The sequence below is a fragment of the Anopheles coluzzii genome, chromosome 3 (genome assembly GCF_943734685.1).
Source record: "Anopheles coluzzii chromosome 3, AcolN3, whole genome shotgun sequence".
NCBI classification, from domain to species: Eukaryota; Metazoa; Arthropoda; class Insecta; order Diptera; family Culicidae; genus Anopheles; species Anopheles coluzzii.
Window position 1 is genome coordinate 55153200 of NC_064671.1, and position 24085 is coordinate 55177284.

Genomic DNA, 24085 nt, shown 5'->3' on the forward strand with positions numbered 1-24085 from the left:
GGATCACCATGCGTAAATGTGATAAAAGGTATTAAATGTATGCGGTCCACTGAAAGTTGGACAGTCTTCACTTCATAGCAAAATGACCACATAACTTGCCAATATTGACCAATATGGTGCTAAAATAATGTGATATCAGTTATTATTGGCTTATCGACTATTTTGGGTGATCATCTGCGGCTTATTACATAACCCAGGCCATGCGTTTTTATTCAAATGGAAACTCCTTTATCTTTTTAATTACTCGTAGAAAAAATCTGAACTTTTAGAGCCATTTTGCTTTGAAAATTGTGTAAAATTGTTTGTTTTTACGATCTATATTTTATTTCAAAAAAGCCCTGTCAACTTTGAAAAGCTATAATATAAAAACGATAGCAATTGAACCAATCTTTGCACAGTTATAGAAAATGCATTAGTTTATTCAATTTTCATCAGAATATTCCATCAATATTGGATTGCAATAAAAAGTTATTTATTTAACTTAATATAGCCATGGGACACTGTTGAAGGAGAGAGCGAGGGAGGGTGGCGCTAGGGAGGTAAGGTTTGCGCAGTTTAAATATTCTTGTTTTTTTTTAAATTTTTCAAAATTGAACCAATTACATTATACATAAAACAGACAACAAGGATGTGGTGGTTGTGAAGGTTGTTATTATATTTTTTTTCAACGATTCTTATTAATTAATGACTTAAAGGGTATATTCATGTTCTTCAATTAAAAAAATGTAGTTTTTGCTGAATTCTTCGTTTCTCCTTTGCCCTCTGCTACACATGGTACATTCGTTCGGCTAAACTGATTAAAGATATTACCTTGAACCTAGGTATCAAATCTATAATTTTTCATAGCCTCCAACAAATCTGTTCATGTCAAATGTTTCACCATAAATTTTTGATAATGTAGAAAAAAGAGAGTTTGGAAATAAAATTACACTAAGCAAAGCCACTGCGGTCGCCCTATCTTAGAATTTTTATAATTCTTATGCATTACTCCAACTATGCGCTAACTTTGAGAATTCCTGAACAATTCTTTAACCTCGTATGTCGTCTTCACACATCGACGAGGATACTCTTAGGCTATGCGAGTGCTAAAATCAGCCCAGTATGTAAAAACAATTGCGGAAAACGAAGCATAGCCATTCTATCAATTTTCGGTACTAATGTTTTAAACTTAGGTAATTTAATAGACACACGAAGTGTAAAGGCATCCTTTTGATAACGCGAATGACTAATAAGGCTAACTCATCATTTTAGCACTATATCGGCCAATATAGGCTAGTTATGTGGCCATTTTTAAAGGAAAATAGAGTATATGACTTTTAGTGCAGACTCGTCTTAATAGAATCCACACCTTTGTTTATAGTACTTGTTTTTTTTTTTAGTTTTTCAAATATATCAGTCTGATTTTTTTGTAGAAGCTAAAGAGTACCCTCATCAATGAAGTGAAGAAAGTGGTATTCCGTGATATGTGATTTCTGAAACCTCTAGAAAGGCTTAAAGTCAGAAAATGGGTGAAAATGTGAGGATTCCGACATGAAGGTGCCACCACTAAACAGTTACAGTTACAATAACACATGCAACATGCCATATTATCTAACCAAAGAAGTATATGTAAGTAACTTACTGTACTCTTCGTTAATCGAACAACTAAGACTGAATGTTGAAATCTTCATAAGCGGATCAAAATTAGCACATCCATTTTTCTTGTCTTATAATCCAAAATCTATTTCTGCTTCATTCAAATGAATGCCTAATTACTTCGAGAGCCTCATGTGACCCGCGGGTCTTGTGTTTGACATGGTGTAATTGCTGGAACTGGCTAAGTGCTGCCAAAACATAAACTGATTTCATCTATTTATTGATAATTTTGTCATATTTTTTTTTGGCAAATTAATGTTTCTGGTTGAGAAAATACTGGTTTATTATGCAACAGTTCGAATTCATTGGAAAAAACATACATACATGCAAGCTTCATCTAATCATTACCTATATAGCCTTCTAACTTTAAAAGCAAAAATCTATATGAATGATCGTGTGGTCAGATACATGGGTATCAACAACCATTACTCAAATCTCACTTGCTCAGTGCTGGTGGTTTACTTTGGAGTTTTCTATTTAAACTATCGTATTTCCGTTCTATTTCTATCGATGCATAACTTCAATGCGAAATCATACTGTTGTGTTTCTATTGGCTTGCCACTCAGGTACTGTTATGTAAAACTAATATAAACAGTACACAATAATAAATATAACTATCAAGCACAATTATACATCAAAATAATCGGCCGCGCACCAGCCAAGAGCCTTGCTCGAGCGCACGACACCCACTAACCGACCCGCGCTTAGTGTGCGTACGATACTGTGCGCGACACACTGTCGTCCTCTGGACGTTGACCAGTGGTAGTGCAACTACCACGGCAAATCCAAGGGTCGGCACGGCTGCCCACAACACATACCATAGTACAAAGAGAAAGAGAAAGCTCCGCTGGGTGGCTATCCCACCAACAGATAGCGCCACTAGCTTTTTTGTTGCTATTTTTAGAGTGCATACCGTCGTTCACCGTCTGCTTAACGAAGTTTTTTTATATTTCGTTTAGGTTGAGAGCTGGAGCCGTTTAGAGCCCGTTTAGTGGTCGTTTAGTGGATTCGTGGCACTTGGGATAGGCTTAAAATAAAGAAAAACATATTTTGAGCTCTAAGATTTAATAATCTAAGCAGTTACATTCATTAAGAATTATTGGAATAAGCAACATATCAGAGTTGCACAGTAGGCTTGTTAGATCTTATTAAATGTGCATTCTAATGTAATAAACATCAAACACAACAGTACTTTCAACGAGAATTAGTGGTGGGAGCTCGGACCTACCCGATTCCGATTCCGTGTTCGTAATCAATTCTAGAACTGATTCTGATGCTGGATTCGATTCCGATTCCGGAGCCGATTCCGAAATTGTAATCGATTTCGATTCCGGAGTCGGGCCCGTAATCGATTTCGCGACCAGAATCGACTCCGGAATCGGAATTGACCTCGGAATCGCAATTTGCCACAATAACGGAATCAGAATTGACTCCAGAAATGGAATTAACTTCGAATGAGAATCAGTTCTTGAATAGAAATAAGAAGATCTCCATGAGAATGGATCGTTTATTTAGTAAGATTCTTTGCGACTGTCAATACGAAATACAGTCAGAATTCAATACGCTGAACGCTTTTTAGTTGGCATGCTTTTTAGTTGATACTTGGCTGACAGTTCAATTAAAAAACATGCGTTTGTATGGAAAACCCGGTTTTGAAAAATTAACAAAAATCTCATGGCCTGCCGAGAAAAAATTCAGACATTTTTTGTATGGGGGAACGTGCCAACTAAAAAGCACATATTCAATAGTTGGCAGGGGATCGAAGTTCAACCAGTGAGTTCAGACTGTATCGTTGGACCCAAGCCTATTTTTATGAAGATGCAGAAACCGACTCCGTTTCGATGCCGATTCTGATTTCAGAGTTAGTTCCGATTCCAGAGCCGATTTTGATTCCGGAACCGATTCCAATTTTGGAGCCGATTCCGGAACCAATTCTGGAGACGATTCCGATTTCGAAACCAATTCCAGAGCCGATATTAATTCCGGAAACTGATCCGACCTACTATCCGGAATCGATTCCAGAAAACTTCGGAGCTAGCCGGAACCGATTCCGACAAAAATTAATTTTTCCCATCACTAGTCAGAATCATACCCAATAATTAATTAAGTGGCTAAAACTACCTAATACTGACAAAATTACGCTAAAAATAGTGATATTTTGGCTGTAAATCGCGAGAATTTTTAATTTTCTAGACACGAAGTTGTTCTACAGGTACATGATTAATTTCGTTTCAATGTAATGAACGTAACTCGAATATACGTAAAAAAGGCAAATATTATCACAGTGGAATATGTACACCACTAATAAGATATGTAAATTTGGCCTATGACACAAAGGTTAAATTGTTAGTTGCACAATCTACTAACCGAACCAAGATGGCTAACGGTTAAAGATAGATGAGTTTACCTCTCCTGTTTGGCACTCCACGACATACGACTATGACTGTACCAGGCCAAAGAGATATTTGAAATTGTTTTGAAACCAGCAGCAGAAAACTCACACATACAGAGCGATTCGCGTCTGATGTCAGTGGTGTTGGTGAATAGCTACGGTTGTGTTTGAGAAAAGGTTACACACATATTCATCTGCTTTAACGGTCGCTGGTTGTGTAGGTAGGTGCGCTTGGGCGCACTGAACCGTTAGAGCAAAAAGGACAAAGAATGCAGAAGAGAGAAGATGACTGTATGTGGTGTAAGTGTGTACGCAGGTCGGAAATAGAAGTAGGGGACGAGAATGGTGTGCGTGTGCACGGGAGTTACGAGTCACACAATAAGCGTACTCGATGTTGTGTGTTGCTTAGTTGATAGTTCAATCAATGGCTAGATTTGTATCGTACGCGAGTGTAGTAGCATAAATTTGTGCTGTTTCTTTACCTTCAAAACTAGGGCCCAAATAGTCGCGGGTATTGCTCTAGGAACAGTGAATACGCAACGAATAATCGATGGTGATGTGTTGTTAATATAGCTGATTTATGTTTAGTGCTAGTGTATAGTTTTGGTTTGATATTAACCCATTACGGTATAGGGTGTTGCAAAGTCAACCGGTGGCCAATTGGACGAATGGTGGTTGCAACCGATCGCAACGGCAGACGTTAATTCGTTGTCGAAAAATGCGTTTGTAATACGTACGCACATACGACGGAGTGTGAGCGAAAGAGTTGTGCTTGTTGCGTCGTCGTATGCGGAACATTGTGGTGGTGATTCCAGTTCCAGGGATGATCCAATGCCGGGATCCTGTGGACCAGCAAAAGCAACAAGCTGGTGCAGTAAGAAGCCCAAAACTGTGCTGTTCCAGCATTACTGCAGCGCACACAGGAAGAGGCGTCGTTCGTTCTCAGTAGGCATGCATCCTCAGTGTGAAGTGCTTGGAATCGTAGCGACAAGAGCGAGAAGAACAGAACAGAATGCAATGAAGCAGGGTAGCATTACCACCGGACGAAGCTCATGCTATCTTGCTCAGAACAAAGCGGGCCAGTGCGTAGCCAACACAAAATATGAAATATGAAGGATCTTCTACCAGGACCTGAATGTGTGGAGTGTGATCAAATCCCAATAAGAGATTTGATCGCGTCGGTGTGCGTGTCAGTATGCATGTGTGTTTGGCCGTGTGGCTAGAGTGGAAATTATATGACAACAAATTTTGTGTAAAAACGCCGTTCATATTTCTTCTTCACCCTTGGCGTTTCACCCTCACTGACTGAATTTGCTTCGCTTTGCATCAGCTACATGTGTTAGTGTATGTGTGCGAGTGTGCGGTTCAAAAGGACGTGTCTACAGAGGAAACACCGGCTAGATGTTAGCTGGTCTTTTTATAAATCGAGTCTCAAAATACTTTTGGTCTTTTTTGCTACTTTACTCCAATAATTTTTATATGTTCAAATTGATGTAAATTTTTGGTGTTTTTTGTTAAATTTATGTGTCTAAAATGATGTTTTAATTGTGTACTTAAATTAATTTTATTTATGTTCAGATTTACAATTCAAAACTGATTTAATGTGCAATGTACATTGTGTGAATTATGTACACGTGAAGCGTGTTGAAAGTTAATACAAATATTGATTTTAATAAACCTGCAAACGTTAAAGATGCGGTGAGAAGCATGGATATAATTGGATTGAATACAAATAACGGTGATTCCATTTGGATACACATGAAACAGGTAAGTTGAAAAATATTCAACATAATCCGTTCAATAAACGTTATCTTAAAATTAGTAAACTATGTGTAAAATAAGAAAATATATTGTTACAAGCGAACTCGTATGGCATAAATCGATATTATGATACGATTAGAAACATAGGCTAGTTATTGTAAGTTGCGCAAATTTGCACAAGAACTGTGTATATTTATTCTGCAAAAATGCCTTATTATTAATCTATAACAGGAAACAAATATTCTAACAGTAGTATTTTAGGCCGTACAGAAAATACTTGTTACCTTCATTTTTTTAAAAACTCCCTTGTGGAATCACCACAAAATGATTGACTAGGTGGGCGATGATCGTATACATCGATCACACACACGCTATAGGGAAGGTGGTGGTATTATGCTATGTCGACACATGCAGAACGGAAATCTCCAGCAGCATAACCAGTGCTGGTTTGTTCCATGCTTTCCACGGCCCTTTTGGCCACGAAACTTGTGCTAGTGCTATGGTGCTGTCTCGCCTGCACTTCACCCGCACCGTTCGCCCACAGAGCAGCACTGGAGCACACTGGAATGTGCGATCTCTCGACCTTTTTTTTTCTCGATCTTCGCCCTGTTCCGTTGTTTCGTGGAACGTTCGCAGGGCAGTCACACATACACACGAACGATGTGTAGCATGGTCGTTACCTGGCTCCCGGTGTTTTGTTATCCCACAATGAAGATTATGTTTCACAATGAATGGTTTGAATTGTTTCCCAAATTCAGCAACAATTGAAAAGACAACCCCTACTCTAGGGCGGCCGATCATTGAAACTTATGCGCCTGAGGTTTGTGGCCGGTAATGGGAAATAAGTCACCCTTCCTTTATTTTGCTACAAGTAAGTTTTTTATTCGTTGATGAACAGAATGGACTATTCTTAGGAGAAACATAGCAATTAAAACATATACTAGTTGTATCAGTGGAATGTAGCACACCACTGTTTTATTGATTATTCGTTCGATTTAGCGTTACAGGCCATTTAATGGAAGGATTTGTACAAAATCTACGAAACACATATCGAGCACAGGAGGTATGTGTTTCTCCTGTTGTAGACACAGTAATAGATTTTTAACTGCCTGTCGCAACAAGGTATATAATCTTAGTAACTAAAGTAAATCAATGTAATGAATGCTCTATAACCACATTGAATGAATACAGCTCCAAATCGAAGCTTTCGATCCATAATAAGCTTTCGCAGCATTTTCTCGGAACAGAGAAACAAAGCGAATCAAACGTCTAAGTTCACCAAGCGACGATTTAGACGAAAATGTACATAACGGCAAAACAGGCACACGGCGGTGGCAGCAACAGCAACAACAAGCAAGCCAGTCAGAATCTACCACAGCAAAATAACACACACAAAAAAAACAGCCCGAGCTACATCGCATGAAGTTTGAATACAGTCAAACCGTGTGCTTCGGTTGGCGAAGAAGTGATCGCAGGAATATCGAAACATACCAAACCATGAAAAGAAAAGAGATGGGATGGGAGAATGAGAGGATGAAGTGACAAAGAGCAAGCGAGAGGATCTTTGAAATGATCTTGTTGTTTACTGATTCACCACAACATCATCCACCAACACACAATTATCATCCATCGGGGCCATATATTTTTGTTGTTAAATCTTTTCTTTACACTTTATTTGTCGAATCGTCGACGACGTGCATTGGCGACACGTAAACCACCAGTTTGTGTTGAGAGTGTTTTGATGCATTGTGTGCGAGCGGTTCGGTTCGTATGTTGGTGTGGATGCAATATACCGCCGTGACGAGATGTACAGTGTAAACATGTACGAACAGCATGAATCAAGAATTTTTGCTCATACATTTTATTTCCATTTATTGTTTTTCATATGTCTTTCTTTTTTAAATTGAATTTAAATTCGTTTATTTTACTTTCAACATGTCTAAAGTTATAACTTGTTTCACTGTTTTAAGGACGAGAAAACGGAACTCCGCTAACCGGATTTCTATAATCAACAAACAGCATACGAAGTTTCCTGTATGTAATCGTATGTTGTATCAACTATACAGATACATACTGTCTTTACTTTTGTGTATAATACACTTTATACGACAATTTTATACTCTGAACATTTTAAAAAATTGAATTAAATTGGATTTTCCCTTGAAATGAAATTGTGAAAAAAATGTAGCGAAAACTAAATTGTAACTATAAACCGCATTATTATGCATAATGCAAATATTTTGCGTGAGTCCACCAAATATATGTTTTGTGTAATATGAAGTTAATGTAAGAACCACGCATAATTTATAACTACGCTCTTGTACATAGGAAGAAATTGTCAGCTCGCCCTGTAAAATAAACATAGAAATAAGATATTCAGCTATACTTCCAAAAATTTCAACTCGTTACGTCTTAATTTTTTATCAAATGTACTGATAACTATGACACGTCCGGAATAATTTCGGGTTTGAACTGGAACGCCCACTGCATCCTTACACCTTATTACTTGATTATTATATGTTAATAATGGTAAAAATTATCCAAAACAAACATTCAAAGACTATGTGTAAAGCTAACTTTCATAAATGATCTTACAACGCCATAATAGCATTTTCAAAGCATAGCCTTATCAATTGTGAAGGGTCAAACGATGATGCAGTCCATTTTAAAGGATCGATCAATTGACCCCAAATCTGTAAATCAAACAAATTTAGTGTTACCGTACATTATCTTCAACTCTTGAAATAAGTCAAAATGGGATATAAAAGAACGATTCTGTTCAAAAAGCAGTATAGCAAACACCTTTTTGCCCAAAAAGATGCTTTTTATTATTGACTTGTATATTTATCAGCGCTTATACTGTTTGAGTTCAGTAACCGAGTAACTCATTTTGTATTGAGTGATTTTTCCCAATATAAGCATCTTTCATTTGAACGTGACTAGCATAGTTCTTTAAATACATAGATGGATGGTAGTTTTGGATGGCCCTTCCTAGCAACACTCTGAATACCAGAAGATAGACCTAGCGGCCGGCATAGACCTAGAAAAAAATCCGATATCCTAGTGTAAACCCTTGGTGGTAGCCTAAGGTCCTGAGTTCCTGAGTCACTGTACTCCCTTTCCATGTCATGGAATTTTGCTCACGACCAATTTACCGAGCACGATCAGCTCATCGCGATAGTAAAACAAATAATCATTATGTTTTACAAGATATGTTATCGTATGCATTAGTAACTATTGTAACAACCAAATAAATAAAATAACGGTAAAAACAATTTCAATTCTGGCAATATGAATAATGAACGTTCAATCGATTTGTTTGTTTGTTTTGTTTTGACTTCCAATTAAATTTTATTTACATTTTGTACATTTTCGGTTAATGAAGATTCGATCGAGGATTAACTATCCTGAAACTTATTTCCCAACGTTTGACTTTTAATGAGTTGATATAAAGTCTACAAATTTTAGGTTTGAGGGCCCTCATTGAATGTGTTGTTTACATTGCTCTATTTCAGTCATTCAAGGGTTTAAAGATTGCCCCAGTTGTGGTTGCATGGTTGATGGCTGGCATAGAATGGCAAATAGAAAACTAAAAAACAGGCTGCAAATTTAAATTGCTCATTACTTAGTAAGTAAAACGAGTTATTATTCAAAAGTTACATCGTTGTAAAGCTTAAGCATAAGCTTAAATTTGTGAAAATGTGTTAAATAATGTAGAATACATAGGTAAATTTGCAACAAATAAAAACAGTTACTAAAAATCATACTGGAAGTATTTTGTGAAAAAAATTGAGGGACGAGTAAAATTATTTGATGCAAAAATACATCTTAGTTGGGAAAAGAAATTTCGTATAGAAAAATACGTAGCACACGTTTATTAAACACCTTTTTGTCCATTGGCTATGTGTTTGCGGTTAATCGAATATGTTAGAAAACTTTTCGTGCGATCGGCGATGTCAATCGTGCATGCGTTACTGGAGTGATAAGATTGCAATTTCCACACAAAGATCGTCAAACATCAGAGTGTGACGACTGTACCGAACGACCAAATAACATGCCCGTCTTGGGGTCAAGCCCAGAATGAACCCGTCCCCCGGTAGCAAATGGCTGATTATCCGGTTACGTGGCACTGAATAAAAAGTCTTGAAAGCCTGTTTTAGGCCAGCGGCATGTCCGCGTAGGACGTTTATGCCAAATAGAAGAAGAAGAAGACTTTTTGCATATCAAAAGAAAAGCTATAGGCTATATTGCAAACTGTTGCCTTATTGGAATGTACTTGTTTTTTTTTCATGACGGCTTTTTATTAACTGTATTGTTAACACTTCCTGTGTTGTTGATTGATGTAATTCTGAAGGTATTTCCCCCTTGTTGTTGTGCCTTATTGTGGGCATAATCAGATGTTTATTATTGTTTATTACTATACAATTATTCGTTCGTCATGCATTCATCAACGAGAACACTATCTTTAATGTGGCACAGAACACTTAAATATATACTATACACATCTTATTCTTAGGCACAATAACCGTTCCCGGATAAGACTTGCCTGTACCACTAGTGAGGCTTGGCTTTCAGTGACTTATTGATTACTCATAGCAAGACAACCAGTCCTACGCATGGGGGTACGTTACATTCGGGGCTTGAACCCATGACGGGCATGTTGTTAAGTCTTTCGGAAAGTACCACGCGACATATATTTCACTTGTTTGTTTTGACAATTCATCTACTCGTTTCTGATTTTATTGATTTATCATTGTCGAAGCTGTTTGAAAAATGTAATGAAGTGGCAATATATTGCATTTGTTAGTTGATGTTTTTAGTTGTATTCTTGCCTCGAAAATAAGTGCTATTTTAGTGCCTTATTACCTTTTGGAAGATAGATTATAGCAAATCAAACCCCTCCTCGGAACACGGATACATTGGTTTGCTATGTTGATTTAATTATATTAATGGAACTTAGCACATTCTAATACATAACAATTGTAGATTCTGTTAACGTCGTAAGATGTTTTTTTTTAATAGGATTTCTTTTATTTATAGGAAGCTAACTATCGTAGAAGCCATCTGACGTCTTGTTTAACTAAACAGACTGAAAAGCTTCTAACAAACATACTGCCGCGGTCATGTGATGCAGTCGATAAGTCGTTCGTATCCGTCATGTGTTCAATTCTCGTATGGGCTGAGCTTCCCTTCAGCAGGACATGCCTATTCCTAAAATAATGCCTGGTAATCAGGTAACCATTAATGGTAGAACTGTGGACTGGCCATGCTTGTCGCGTTCTCAAGAATAAGAAGAGAACGTATAAATTTTGAATTTGTTTCATGCTTCCCAATGTTGACCATCACTAAACACAGCACAACGGTGTTTTTTGTCTAGAAGCAATTGGTGTTCGGTTTGTAGTACTTTTATCATCGTAATAACTTTGGTATGTGGTGTCGTCTGTTCCCGAAATTTGAGAAGTAGGAGGCTGATGCGCAATGCGCAACGGCGCACTACGACGTCACGGGTAGCCTTCGAAATCGTTCGTGCCTATACGACCTTTCCAGTCAGTTGTGGTCGAGCTTTTTCATACCTATTATACATCTTACATGAAAATCGTATCCACTGCTAAAGACAGCAAGCACGTACGCGTTGTGAAAGCGACATCTGTTGGGCTCGCTGCACAAAAGTGTGCTTTGGCAATAGCATATAACAAACGCTTATGGAAAATATAGCCAAATAACTACATATTCTTACGGGTTTCTCGATGTAATATGAAAGCTACAATGTATTAACATTGATAAAATGGTATCGATTATTGTTGATTATAACATGTAAGGTAGTTTTAGTTTGTGCACCGATTGTGCAGTCACTACAGTAGCTTCGTTCCCTAGCATAATTTCAATTTTATCAACCCAAAAATCAAAATCGCATGTATTTTTATAAAACATAGATGATGTTAGATGATGATAGATGATTTTAGATCTACTGTATAACGTTCCTAATTGAATGAAGCAAAACGGAAATCATGTACTTTTTCATTATTTTTCTAATTTACCTAGTGCTTTGCACGTTTGAGCTGCAGTTCAGAAAGTATTTTCGTATGGTCAACGAGAGTGATAGTCGCAAGCGGTTCCATTTAACTGTTTTAGTAATGTGTGTATCAGTAACGGCACATAAGTCAGTCAATCAGGTAGGAGAAATGTGTTTTGCGGCTGGTACCGCTGAAACAATCTGCCTGAAAATGTCCGCTCCATCGCCTCCGCGCGCCGAGCGATCGCTCACATTACGAAAGCTAAGGCATATATTTTTGCTTTCATTTTGACTTTGGAGTCAATGTGGAGATCCACGAAAGCTTACCGAGGGCGGGTGGAGATTCCCTTCAGATTTGTTTCTTTTTTTCATTTCTTCCTCCTGCGATGCTCGGCTGACGCGACCAAAATGACGACGAAGGCAAAGAAAACCTTGGCACCATCTCGCCTGGTTCGTGCTCTTCCTGCGGTGAGAAAGCTGCAGAATGAATGAAATGGATTTTTTCTTAAGTCGAAGAAATGAGATCATCGTGCGAGCCTTAGTCTCGCACGAACGGAAGTGAAAGAGCTCGTTGTGCTCATTGTTTGGAGGTTGGGGAAGATTTTTTTCAGTATCGTTAACTTTGCTTCCCAGTACTACTCCGCTTGTTGCACGATGGAAAGTGTAGCTGTAGGGTTGTGTGTACCGTCTACTTCCGGCTTATCCACTAAGGAAAGTATCGCCTACCAATATTATAATTTTTATAAACGTATAGAAGGGTAACCGCCGTATAACATGGATGTTAGGACCATATCGCAATTATGACCAATTTGTAAATCAAATCTCTTGTACAATCAAAACCTGCATGCTGTGCACACTCTATACATTTTTCTATTATATTTTCAATGTCGCTAAATGTAAAACTAAATTGAAGCAACAAAAATGTTGACCCAAGTAAGAGTATCGCTCCACCGACCTGATGATTGTCATACAAATCCAATATCGATTGGGAAGCAGCACAAGTGTGGGAACGGATCCTAGTACTCGTTTTGGATTTTGTTGGGATGTTGCTAAAAAATGTTTTGTGAATGGTTTGCATTCTCGTTTTTTTTTCAGCGTATTATGTTACTCCATTTACATTTTATGAAGCATATTTTGTAATTCCACTTTAAACATTTATGAAATAAAGTGAAGCGAAAGTGTTATAGAAGATGCTAATGAAGCGTTCGATACCAAACGGAAAAGCATATCTTTATTTTCATGTATGATTTGGCTTGTTTCCTATGATGATTGTATTTTATTCATTTACTATTATTCGAACTAAATCACCTATATCTTATCCACAGGTGCATGTCCATCGGACATGTGCAGTTGTTGTGCTGTCTAAGGTCAAAGTGTTTATTTTCCTTCTCGTTCGAAGATTGATTTTAACATACAAAACGTACACACCAATACCAATATTAATTTGAACTGCTTCGTCGTCCCTCTTTCAAAAATATGGGCTATGTTGGTCCTTTGAATTAGAAAACAAGTGAGTATTTTTTATGCTTTCATGCGAAATGTGTCCCCTATTTACAAATCCTGTGAGGAGGCTGACTGCCGGTGTGCTTCACAACTGCACTCTGATGGTGTTGCCCTCACGCTTCTTCCGCGAACCCGTAGCCCGGCAAAGCACCGCTGCATCGTTAGCTGCATATGGTATGTGGTATACAAGGAAAGCCTGCGGTAGTGACGCCTTAGACCATTACTTCTTCGCCCTGCACATGACCGTACTAACACATCGAGAGGGATTAGCAACGATTTTCTGCTCAAACACAAGCTCGTTTTCACCCCTCTGGGAGAACGCACAATGGAAAGTAGTGCCGCACGGGTGTGCGTTACCGTTACCGGAAGGGAATTTTCATTTAGCTATCCTGCTCTCTGTCCTCTTTTTTCTCGCTCTATATCGATGTGCCTAGAAAATGATGGACTGCAAGTTATAGGCGAATCAGAAAAAGTGTCATTCATCTTAAAATGTGGTATATTGATAATTATAGATGACACGTACACATTTTTGATAAAGTGTGTAAAGCATTAAAAACGTTAAATTTGTATAAATTCAATAATAAAAAAATCGAAAGCATTGGTCAGCACAGGTCAGACCAGTTTGGAGTGTTTAAAATTATTTTTTTGTATTTCAGTATCCAAAGTGACAATAGATCGAAATGTATATTTCATCTTGCGTCCGTATATTTGTTTACCTGACTTGTTTGGTGTCAAAAATCAAAATTATTCTTACTTTTTTTAAAATTTCGTAAAGCATCGCACTGAATGCAGTATTTCTATGAATCGACGCACCGTAAAACGACTATAATATTAATTGACAATGTATTTGGCAGGTGGTATGGAGCTCTTAGAAAAGGAGATAGAATAGGTTGCGAAGATATGATAGGATAAGTATCTCAGCACTAAAATGACTATACCAGCCATTTTGATAATGTGGAAAAATTATTTAGTTATTTTCTACAAAACGGCAACCAATTCAACTATTTTGTTCAAATTTAACAGAAATTAAAATGTGTGTGATATTTTATGAATACAGATCTGAAATAGGACCATAAAATTCATGGATCATTTTTCTATGACAATAAAATCATCGTTAGTCGAATTGATTAGTGTCAGATTTTATACATATAACATAACAATTGTTTTCTCTTTTTGAGCACAGCAGTATGTTCTAGACAATTGACACATTCATTAAGTAATTAAAAAATATTAGATAATTGTTCCTGGTTGTAACTCTTAATTATAAGTATTTTAACTCCTCTACATTTTGTTTGTGTTTTAAAAAGGAGCTGCTTTTCGTTTAAAAACAATCCATGAAACACCACTATAGATGGAACCTGTATTGAATCGTGTAAAAGGACTTATTGCTTTCCTCATCATCATCATAAGGGGAGCGTACATATAGCAATAATTAAAACTATCGAGATTGGTATGGCATATTTCATTCAACACAATTCAATACACACATTCTGGATTAAATTAAGACCAGAAAATATCGGATCATGCTAACATACGAAAAAGTGGTTGATAAATCCGTTTATCCGTGTGGTTTAAGAATACGACGAGTCGGGACAAATAAGAGTACTCTCGTTATGCCTGCTTTATGTAACATTCAAAATTAATAAATGATCACCAACAATAGTTATTAGGCAAATAGTTTTGAGTTGATATTATTCCTTTGTTTCCCTCGCACAACCTCTTCTATATATGATCGTTTTTGCTGTATAAATCCTCTCCTTCTTTTTTTTTTCTTTCGTGTAACTCTCTTTTTCTCTTGCACTTCATACTCTATTTTCATCATTGAAACGCTCGGTGGTGCACGTTAACTACGTGTGCACGGTAGAAACGGCTCCCCATTCAGTCAGGAGACGGAGGCTGTTTGCTTGTACTTTCAAATTATTCCAATGCCTATGGGCATCTTAAGTCTAGAAAAAGGGGTTCAAACTGTTTGTGGATAGCAAACGTGAACGAATATTGTATTAACATTCGGTTTATCTATGAAATTGCAATAGGAAATCGATTATGACAAGGAAAGGTTTGGTCTTTTGCCTTTATTTAGCTATAATATGTTAAACGGGCATTACTTCTAACAAAAATGCATTAAATCAGATTGATACAATATATCATTTTTAAATATTGTTAGAAGACTTCTTTGTGCAAAGATTATATGATATGCTAATGTTAATGACTGATCAAACATATATATTATCACCTTTAATTCACGTTTAAGAAATGTAGAGAATATTCGTAAACAAAATATGTTTATTTTATCTGTAGTGTTTGTTTTGTCTTATTCAATACCTAAGGATGAGTAACAAAAATGTTAAACTCGCTCATAAACGCGGCGCTCTATGTCGATACGCACCAACGAAAGCATACCGTGCGCGAGAAAGCGATCGCGCGAAGGTTGGTTTACAAGTGCAAGCAAGAAAGGGAATAAGGTTAACTGCAGGCATATGCAGCTGCTTTCGTCACAGTTCACATCGCTCTTTGGATGTTTTCCTGTTTCCGCCTAGGGAATAAGTAGAAACAAACTGTACGTGTCGTACGAACCGCTCGCCTTTCGATTGAGTGCCAGCGTGCCACTTCCGGGACAGTTCTTTGCGATGGCAGTGTGCCTGGTGGTCTTCGCAGTCAATTTGAAATTAACTACGGGTGCGGAGTGCGACCGAACAAAACGAATGGCATCGAATGGCGGTCAATGAACATTTTCAGCTATCCATACCATGAATACTCACACGAAGACAAAACTGGCCGATCACGTTGGGGTCAATCGATGGCCGGTTTTTTTGATAGCAGCGCAATGTGAGCTGAAACACCAACATTATACGATGAGGGTGGACCCCCTGGTTTTGGGACTAGTGTGGCTTAGCGTATGACCCCTCATAGTCACCTTGGTTTGACAGGTATACGAATAGGCATTGCTGTATATCATAGCATTCAAGAGCAATGTTTTAAGAGACAAATGAGGCCAGAAAGCATAAACTATCTAAGGAACATAAAAAAGTGCAATATCGGGAAGCAATCGGAAACATAAAAAAAATGCATTTTGTATATTTTATTTCGAGGAAGAAGTATCGGGCTATGATGTATATAAAACATTATGATGAATTTGGGTTGACCAAATTGAAAAAAAAAATAGTGTGACAAAAACCAAACAAAATTACAAGTATAGCCAAATATAGCATGCAGCCGCTATAGCTTTATTTTTAATTATTTTTATTTAGTTTGTTTGTTTCTATTCATTTGCCTACAACATTAATAACCTAAAACCTAAACCTAACCCAAAACTGAAAATAAGTATTAACTATTTTAATCTGTCCTCCCTTCGGTGATATTGTTCGAATGACATTCAGTTGAAACTCGGTGGTCTGCAGTTGCAGTGGTCGGCAAACTTGTCAAAAAAATGCCAAATCTCAGAAATATTCTCTCATTTCCAAAAACATTAGATAGCGGTGGTAGTAAAGTAAAATTTGATAAATTTGTTTGACTTTTTGCACAAGCTTCAATGTTTCATGTTCATGTTCATGTTTCAATTAAAGTATTCTAACAGCTGTTGTAGTCGTTCCAAAGTGCACAGCTAGAGTTTTTAGTGCTATAGTACAGGGGTCTCCAAACTACGGCCCTCGAGAGCCTATAATGCGGCCCGCGGTGATGTTGCAAAGGATAATGTAAATATCATATTAGTTTGACAATTTTCATAAAAATTTTAATTTTTACTAAATCAACACAAAAACCAAGTTACTAGAAAAGAAAAATGCAGAATTTTAAAATATTCATTAAGTTTTTTCATATGAAAACGAGATTTAAACGTTCTCATAACCAAAAGTAACGTCAAAATGGCCCTCAACAACATTATTTACGAAGTAATGCGGCCCGCGAATTGAAAAGTTTGGAGACTCCTGCTATAGTACTATATAACTATATATTGTAGTAATAAAAAATATAAAACCAATCAAAACACCGCGCCAAAATGCGTATGGGAGGTTCAATTGATTTAATATTCTTCACATTTTTTGTTTCTTATAGCTATGATGGTTGTAATCTATATCTATTAAATATTTTGGTTAATTTATCATACTAAGATTATTCCTACTGTTTAATGAGAATTCCAATTATTTTAGCGGATGAAAACTAGTTTAAAAGATTACCATATGTTGCTGTATCAAAAACGCTAAGTATTTAATAGGTCTACCTGACCAAAGCTTAATTAGCGTAGTGAAATTAATAGTGAGCATAATTTAAAAAAGAAAACAATGTCACTTTCTGGAATCTTTACTTGTGAATTCTAGTGGAATGGTGCAGATAAAATTGTAAAATATTAACTCAGCTCTCTCGCCTTATTTCGCACTTTCGCGCCGCGGATCCGAATTTGCCAACCCCTGGTTTATTGGATAGACGAGCCTGCTCCTACGCGTTCGATTTCATTCGGGACCGTCCTCCCATAATCAGGAAATACTGTATGAAATCTTGTTAGGTGGAAAATACACATTAAGGAAGCCTGCAAGACCGGGCAGGTCTTTATGCCAGCGAAGAAAATATTTTATGAAATATTGTTCGCAAATGAAATGATACATTTAAGAAAAAATATGAATTTCCAAGTAATTTGTTAAATTTAAGTTTATTATGTAGAGGGTGACATTTTTTACAAAAATATAGTCATGATCGAACACGTATAGTAGGTAAACACATGTTTTTGAATAAATAACCTCACTCCATAATCCTCCCGCAACCAAATGTGAACTAGAAATTATGCACTGCTTCTATATTGAAATGAAATTACCTTGAATTGAGATAGAGTTTATAGGCTGGAAGACTTAAGCAAACTTCGAATACAGTTAAATCGCAATTAATGAATGAAGGAACTTGTATTAAGTGTAGATATGCAAGGACAAAAGCAAAAACAGAAGAAAGAACATTTGTCAGCAAGTCAATAAATGCAAGGAATAGTGTGATGCGAAATGTATATGTTATTATATTGTTTTCTATTGCTCATTTTCTTGTCTCAATAAGATTTTGAGAACGCTTTACGTCTGCCCGTTCAGGAGCAAAAGGCCGTACTTGGTGATGCACAGTTAATGCATATGGTGCTTGGTGTTAGTTTTTCCTGTTGCATTGAGTAGCTGCCCGAAAGCATGTGTGTTAGTAACTTTGCTAGCTATGTTGCCCCTTTCGGCTTTGGAAGCCTCGCACGTGTGCATTAATGTGCGGCAATATATAGGGGTCATAAATGACGAAGATATGGCCGGTTAGGGATAATAAGAGGGGAAGGATAACAGGGACTCTGCTCGTTGTCCAAAGATTCACAGAGTGCTTGTGTTGTTGGCTGCGATGGCGGTCGGTTGGTTACCCTTTTCAACGACAATGCGCGAGATATTTTATCCCATTTTCTTGCTTCTGCCTTACTACTGTTGGGTGCGATGCATAGCTTGCAAAAGTTGGCCAGATTGCTCTGATGTTTCGTACTAATATCGTAGAAAAGAATGTGTATGTATTTTTGTTTTATTTACCAGTGGCCGATGGGCAATCATATTCAAAATGTGAATATTAGGGCCCAAATGGATAAACACAATTAATGTTATTTTCGATCTTCAAAAGAGCTTTTTTTTTGTTTCGTGTAGTTTATTTTAGTATTTAAAAACAAATCTTAAATAATCCAATATTTGGTTTGAATATGTATTGCCCAAAAGCGATGGTTGTAATTTATATGTATTAAACATTTTGGTAAATTGTATTTACACTTTTATAATTTTTTATTAATGAACAGATCTGAGGATAATTTGTAGTCGGTTGTTACAGCTTGTTAAGTTCGGGTTACAACATCAGTGAAATTAAATGTGAAATTTGGTGGTTTTTGCTAATATTAATATTTTTCTGATTAATAAATATTAATCCGAATATGGCTTATCGTACATTACAAGAAAGGAAATTCAATTCATATAAAACATATTGAAATAATAAATTAAATGCATTTTCGCTTTGTTCACGGAAAAAAATGGTCTGCGGAGACTCACAAGAAAATGCATTTAATACATTATTTTAATATGTTAGATTCCAAATAGTTGTGGAATTTAATATTCTTTCTTTTGGTTTATGATGAGCCATATTCTAATAAATATTTAATGAAAATAGCAAAACAACCACAAACAAAAATCGTCCACTTTCACGCAAGGTCTTAGGCGACCTTTATACGAGAATGATAGAGTACACTAAGGTTAGTCCGGTATATGTTTGTATGGTGATTGCAATATTTGTTATCAACATGCTCATAATGACAATTCAATGTTCAATGTTATTTGGATTTAAATGTTATGTGGCCAATTAGATTTGATAGCTCGGCCTGCCTTGGGCGTGTAGGTTACCCTTTCAATGTTTTTAATCTGAACAACTTTTATTCCCTCTGATTGATCGATTGGTACATAGTTAGTGCAATAAGCATAAGTTTTGAGATATCTTTATTATTTTTTAAATTTCAACGATATACCACGTTATGTGCAACAGGCAATGGCAGCTAACATTTAGAACTGATAACAAACCCCGTGAAAAGCAACCTCTTCTATCTGAGGCACGCTGATTAAAAATAACACATTTGCTAATTAATCGAAACTGTCGTTAGTCGGTGCCAAGAATGGTCGGCGTGAGTATATTTTTGCATGTATTTGTTAGAACAATATTGTGAACCTAGTGCTGAAATGAATACGGTACACATGACTACAAAACAGCCAAGAAACAGCAGTTGCGAGAAATGAACATGGACGAGTGAACGTTGTATTAACCCCCCCTAGAGACGGCACAAATTGTGAAAAGAAATAACAAAACATAACGAATCAGCAGCACTTCGGATCGAAAAGAGATAAGACGCATTTAGAAGAATAAAATAGGCGTTAAATAAATTGTAACGCGTCGTAGTGGTAATATTGATAACGGCCGCATCATACACCAGCTGGAGTCGGCTAGTGGGGCCTCATACTTTTTCCAGACATGTATAAAGGTACAAAGGCGTCTTGAGAAGTGCTGCTATACTCACTGAGCATGCCGTACCATTCTCCATCAAAGTTTAGAATGAAACAGCATGGCTGCGTGTCGCCCCAAACGAATAACATTCGATTTGGCAAGTCTGAAGCAGTCGCTTGTTCATTTCAACGCTTGCTTTGTTTCTTCCATCCGAATTGTATGTGTGTATGTGTGTGTATATATGTTTTTTTTGGCTTCAATGTCAGTCAGGCACGAGAAAAGCTGCTTTATAGGTATACTGTCCCCGTGGAATATTTGGAGTGCGTAAGATTGAGTTTTGGTAGTATGGACACAAACCTTTGCCACGGCGTGGGGAATGTTTTACTGTTCTCAGCATTTTTTTTCAACGCCGCACTTGCTGCGTTGTCTAACGTTGTCGTTTTTATTCTCTCTCTCTCTCTTTCTCTCTCTCTACCTCTCTCTTTCTCTTGCTTCATCTCTCTTTGTCTATCTCTTTTCCAGTAAGTGTTTCTCGCTTTCTCCCTTCATATGCGTCTGTTTTCTTTTATTTTTTTCTGTGAGTTATTGTAGTGTTTTGTTACCAGCAAACCTCTCTTAGCAGCGCGTTACAACGTGTGTCTCGTGCATTTTAAACTCAGCCTCCTACCTTGCTTTTTCGTGTGGTTTGATAGCTTTGCTATCTTTTTCCGTCCAGTTGATTACACGTACTACTCCATACTCATGCAACAAGGCACAATTCCTGAGCGAGATTCGGTTTACTCTCAACGAGGAGAATGCGCTCGTGAGACTCCGGATACGCGAGGGCGAGTTTTATTCACGCCAAAGGGTAAAATACAGGGTTTGTTAAAACATTTTATGAATCGTTACCAATGTACAATATTAAAATAAATAATACGGAATAGTAAAAACTTGAGAATGTTTGTTAAACATTTATTATACTGTATTCTTCTTCTTCTTATTTTGGCTCAACACAACCGTTGGCGGTCATAGCCTGCCTGTACCACTTGTGGGGTTGGGTTTTCAATGACTTTTGGATTACCACTCCCCCTTCTCCCGGCCCGATTGCAGACAGTTTGTTTAGTTTATTTTTCAGTTAAGTAAGTTCATTAATATTTTAATTCTTGTCCACAAAACGAGACGTTTAATGAAATACAGTCAGAATTCAATAGTTCAACGCTTTTTAGTTTGCATGATTTTTAGTTGAACGCTCGATAGTTGTCTGACATGTATGGGGTTTGTTTGTTTGTATGGGGTTTTCCCCATTCGGGTTTTGAAAATTTCACAAAACTCTCATGGCTTGGCGAGAAAAAATTCATATTTTTTTTGTATGGAAAAACGTACCATCTAAAAATGGTACACATATTCAATAGTTGGCAGGGAATCGAAGTTCAACCAGTGAGTTCAGACTGTATTTATATACAGTCTGTTTTCAAGATACGCGGTTAATGCATTCTCGGGAAACCGCACAACTCGAATTTCAGGGTTTTCAGCCAAAATACATTTGTTTACTCAGTATTTTTGGTAAATATTGGCACCTTTGTATATTTTATGATTTGTTTGATATGATTCGTGCAGAAAATTGTGATATTTATGGCTTTTGACCGAATTAATTTTCTTATAAAAAATACAATTTATACCGCATTGGATAATTCTTGAAACAAATTGTACTGATTTTACATTTGATCTGTCACCATATGGTACAATCAACATATTCCAAATTGCTATTTTAAATAATATGTATGCAAACCGAAAATACATTTAAGCAAAGTAGCCAGATTTGTCCTGAGCCCCTGCAAAAGAAGTGGAAGGAAAAAAATAAAGACCCGACGGTATATCTCATCATCGTTCCGCTTCCAGCTGCTCCATAGGACTCCCCGCTAAACGAAAGGTCTCATTCGTTTCGTGCTCCAAAGCGGCAGCAGCAGCAACAGCATTTGCTGAGCAGTACGAGAGCATTGCCGGAGTCAGAGAAGCAGATGTGTTTTGGTTTGAACTGAATGGACGCAACGCAACCACGCGCCGTAAGTTGGGGCACCAGAAACGAAGGGTGACCCATGGGGTGTTAGTGAACGATGCGTGAGGGGTGGCCAGAAAGACACTGGCATCCCCAACAAATGAGAGAGCTGATGAGCGCGATGAATTGACGAGAAACGAACGACCGCATGAACCGAACGGAATGTACAATGTACAGTGAGCGCGTACAACCGGGACGGAATGGACGACGGAGCGGAATTACGAAGAAATTGTTCGACGGTAGCGACGGCGACAGCGACGAAAGATTGTGCCGATTCAGTCGATAATTGCGCGGCCGCTGCTGAGGTGGTGGAAGAAACTCGTGCCACGGCGTCCAGTGTGTGTGGCCTTTCTGTATGTGTTGTTTTTCGCTGCCAAACGCAATCAAGTAGTGCAGTAGAGTGCTGATTGGTACGCAACAGAACGTGTGCTAGGGACATTTGGTAGCGTCTGTTCCTTGAAGTGAAGCAGGAGGGACTACAAGGAGGAAATGGTGGAGGTGCACGAACAGTGACCGGGTAGGCGGATGGTTACCCGCGAGGGCACGGTTACCGGCCGCAAGGCTTACGCAAGCCTGTCGTTTGAAGCGACTGTGCTACCTGGACAGGATTAATATTTTGGTATGGTTCAATTATCTTGCTCAAATTTATTATTACGTAAACACATACTGTCAAACTGTGGAGCACAATTTTACGAACAACCATTAGTATAAGACAATTAATGTGTTGTTGTTGTAACAATGAGGCCTAGTTGTTTTGGTATTTCAAAAACAATACAAGTTATTTCAAAGCTCCTGATGCGTTAATATGATTTTAAACTTTATTGGTAGTGCGTTAAAAGAGTTAAACATGCTTGTTTATAAAATTAAAATAATAAAATAATGAAAACAATGATATTACCCACGATGGAGAATTAAAATAAAATTGTATTAAAACTTCGAGTGTATGTATCCATAGAACTGCATTCGATGCTGTATAACAATTGCATAAGCGATTGTGTGACATCAGATGTAACCGTTCAACTGGTATTATTTGTACGATCATTTACACACTTATTTGAAAGCTTCAGAACCAGTAATGATCGTTGAAGTTCGCCGGTCAAAACAGCTTGAACGCTGGTCCCGAAAATGATCGCGCTTAGCCGCGTGCCGGAAAGATAAGCTCAGTAAAGCGAGTGAGCAAGCGAGTGAACGAGAAAGCAAGGTTGATGTATGGTACGTAGGTAGAGAAAGAGAGTTAGTCGCCGGACAAACAGTTTCAAAGGACGTAGGGCATGGAGAGTGAGTGGGCATGGTGCTGTGATGGTTGGATTTCCGTTTGGCATGAGAGGAGCTTCTACTAGAATCACTCTTGAGCGGGGTATAGTGGTTTGTTTCGGTTGCGTCGACGGTGAAAACAAAGCATGAATGTGGCGTGAAGTGGCCGTCGATGTTGGGGTTCCGCAGGGGATTATCGACACTTGAACGCGCTTGATTTTGATGATTTAGTTGATACGAGATAATTGCGTGGAAGCTAATCGGCGACAACCAGCGCACGCACGCTTTAGCTGTTTAGTTGTTTGAGCTTACGTTGAAAAAGATTCGATCGGTGCAATCGGCTAAGTTCGCGCGGTGGGTGCGCCCTAAACAACTAATGGGAAACGCGAATGCATATACGATGAAATCTGGAAACGAGAAAACTCAAAGGGTCGGTTATACATTTCCGCTTATGGTGGGTTCTTGTTCAGTTTCACAAAAAATAAAACACCTTCCCTTATCTTCTTTTTGTTTAATT

At 37.6% G+C, this 24085-nt stretch overlaps 1 protein-coding gene across 5 annotated transcripts in view; it reads left to right on the forward strand.

Moving 5' to 3' along the window:
- Window positions 1–4394: 4394 nt before the first annotated feature.
- LOC120956974 (neurogenic protein mastermind) overlaps window positions 4395–24085 on the forward strand; it is a 68704-nt gene continuing 49013 nt past the window's right edge. For 2 of the 5 annotated variants that reach the window (XM_040378837.2, XM_049609673.1), the window contains exons 1-2: window positions 4395–4580; window positions 5606–5794. The gene's annotated coding sequence lies outside the window, so the exon portion shown is untranslated. The other 3 variants (XM_049609672.1, XM_040378839.2, XM_040378838.2) reach the window with 3 other exon arrangements.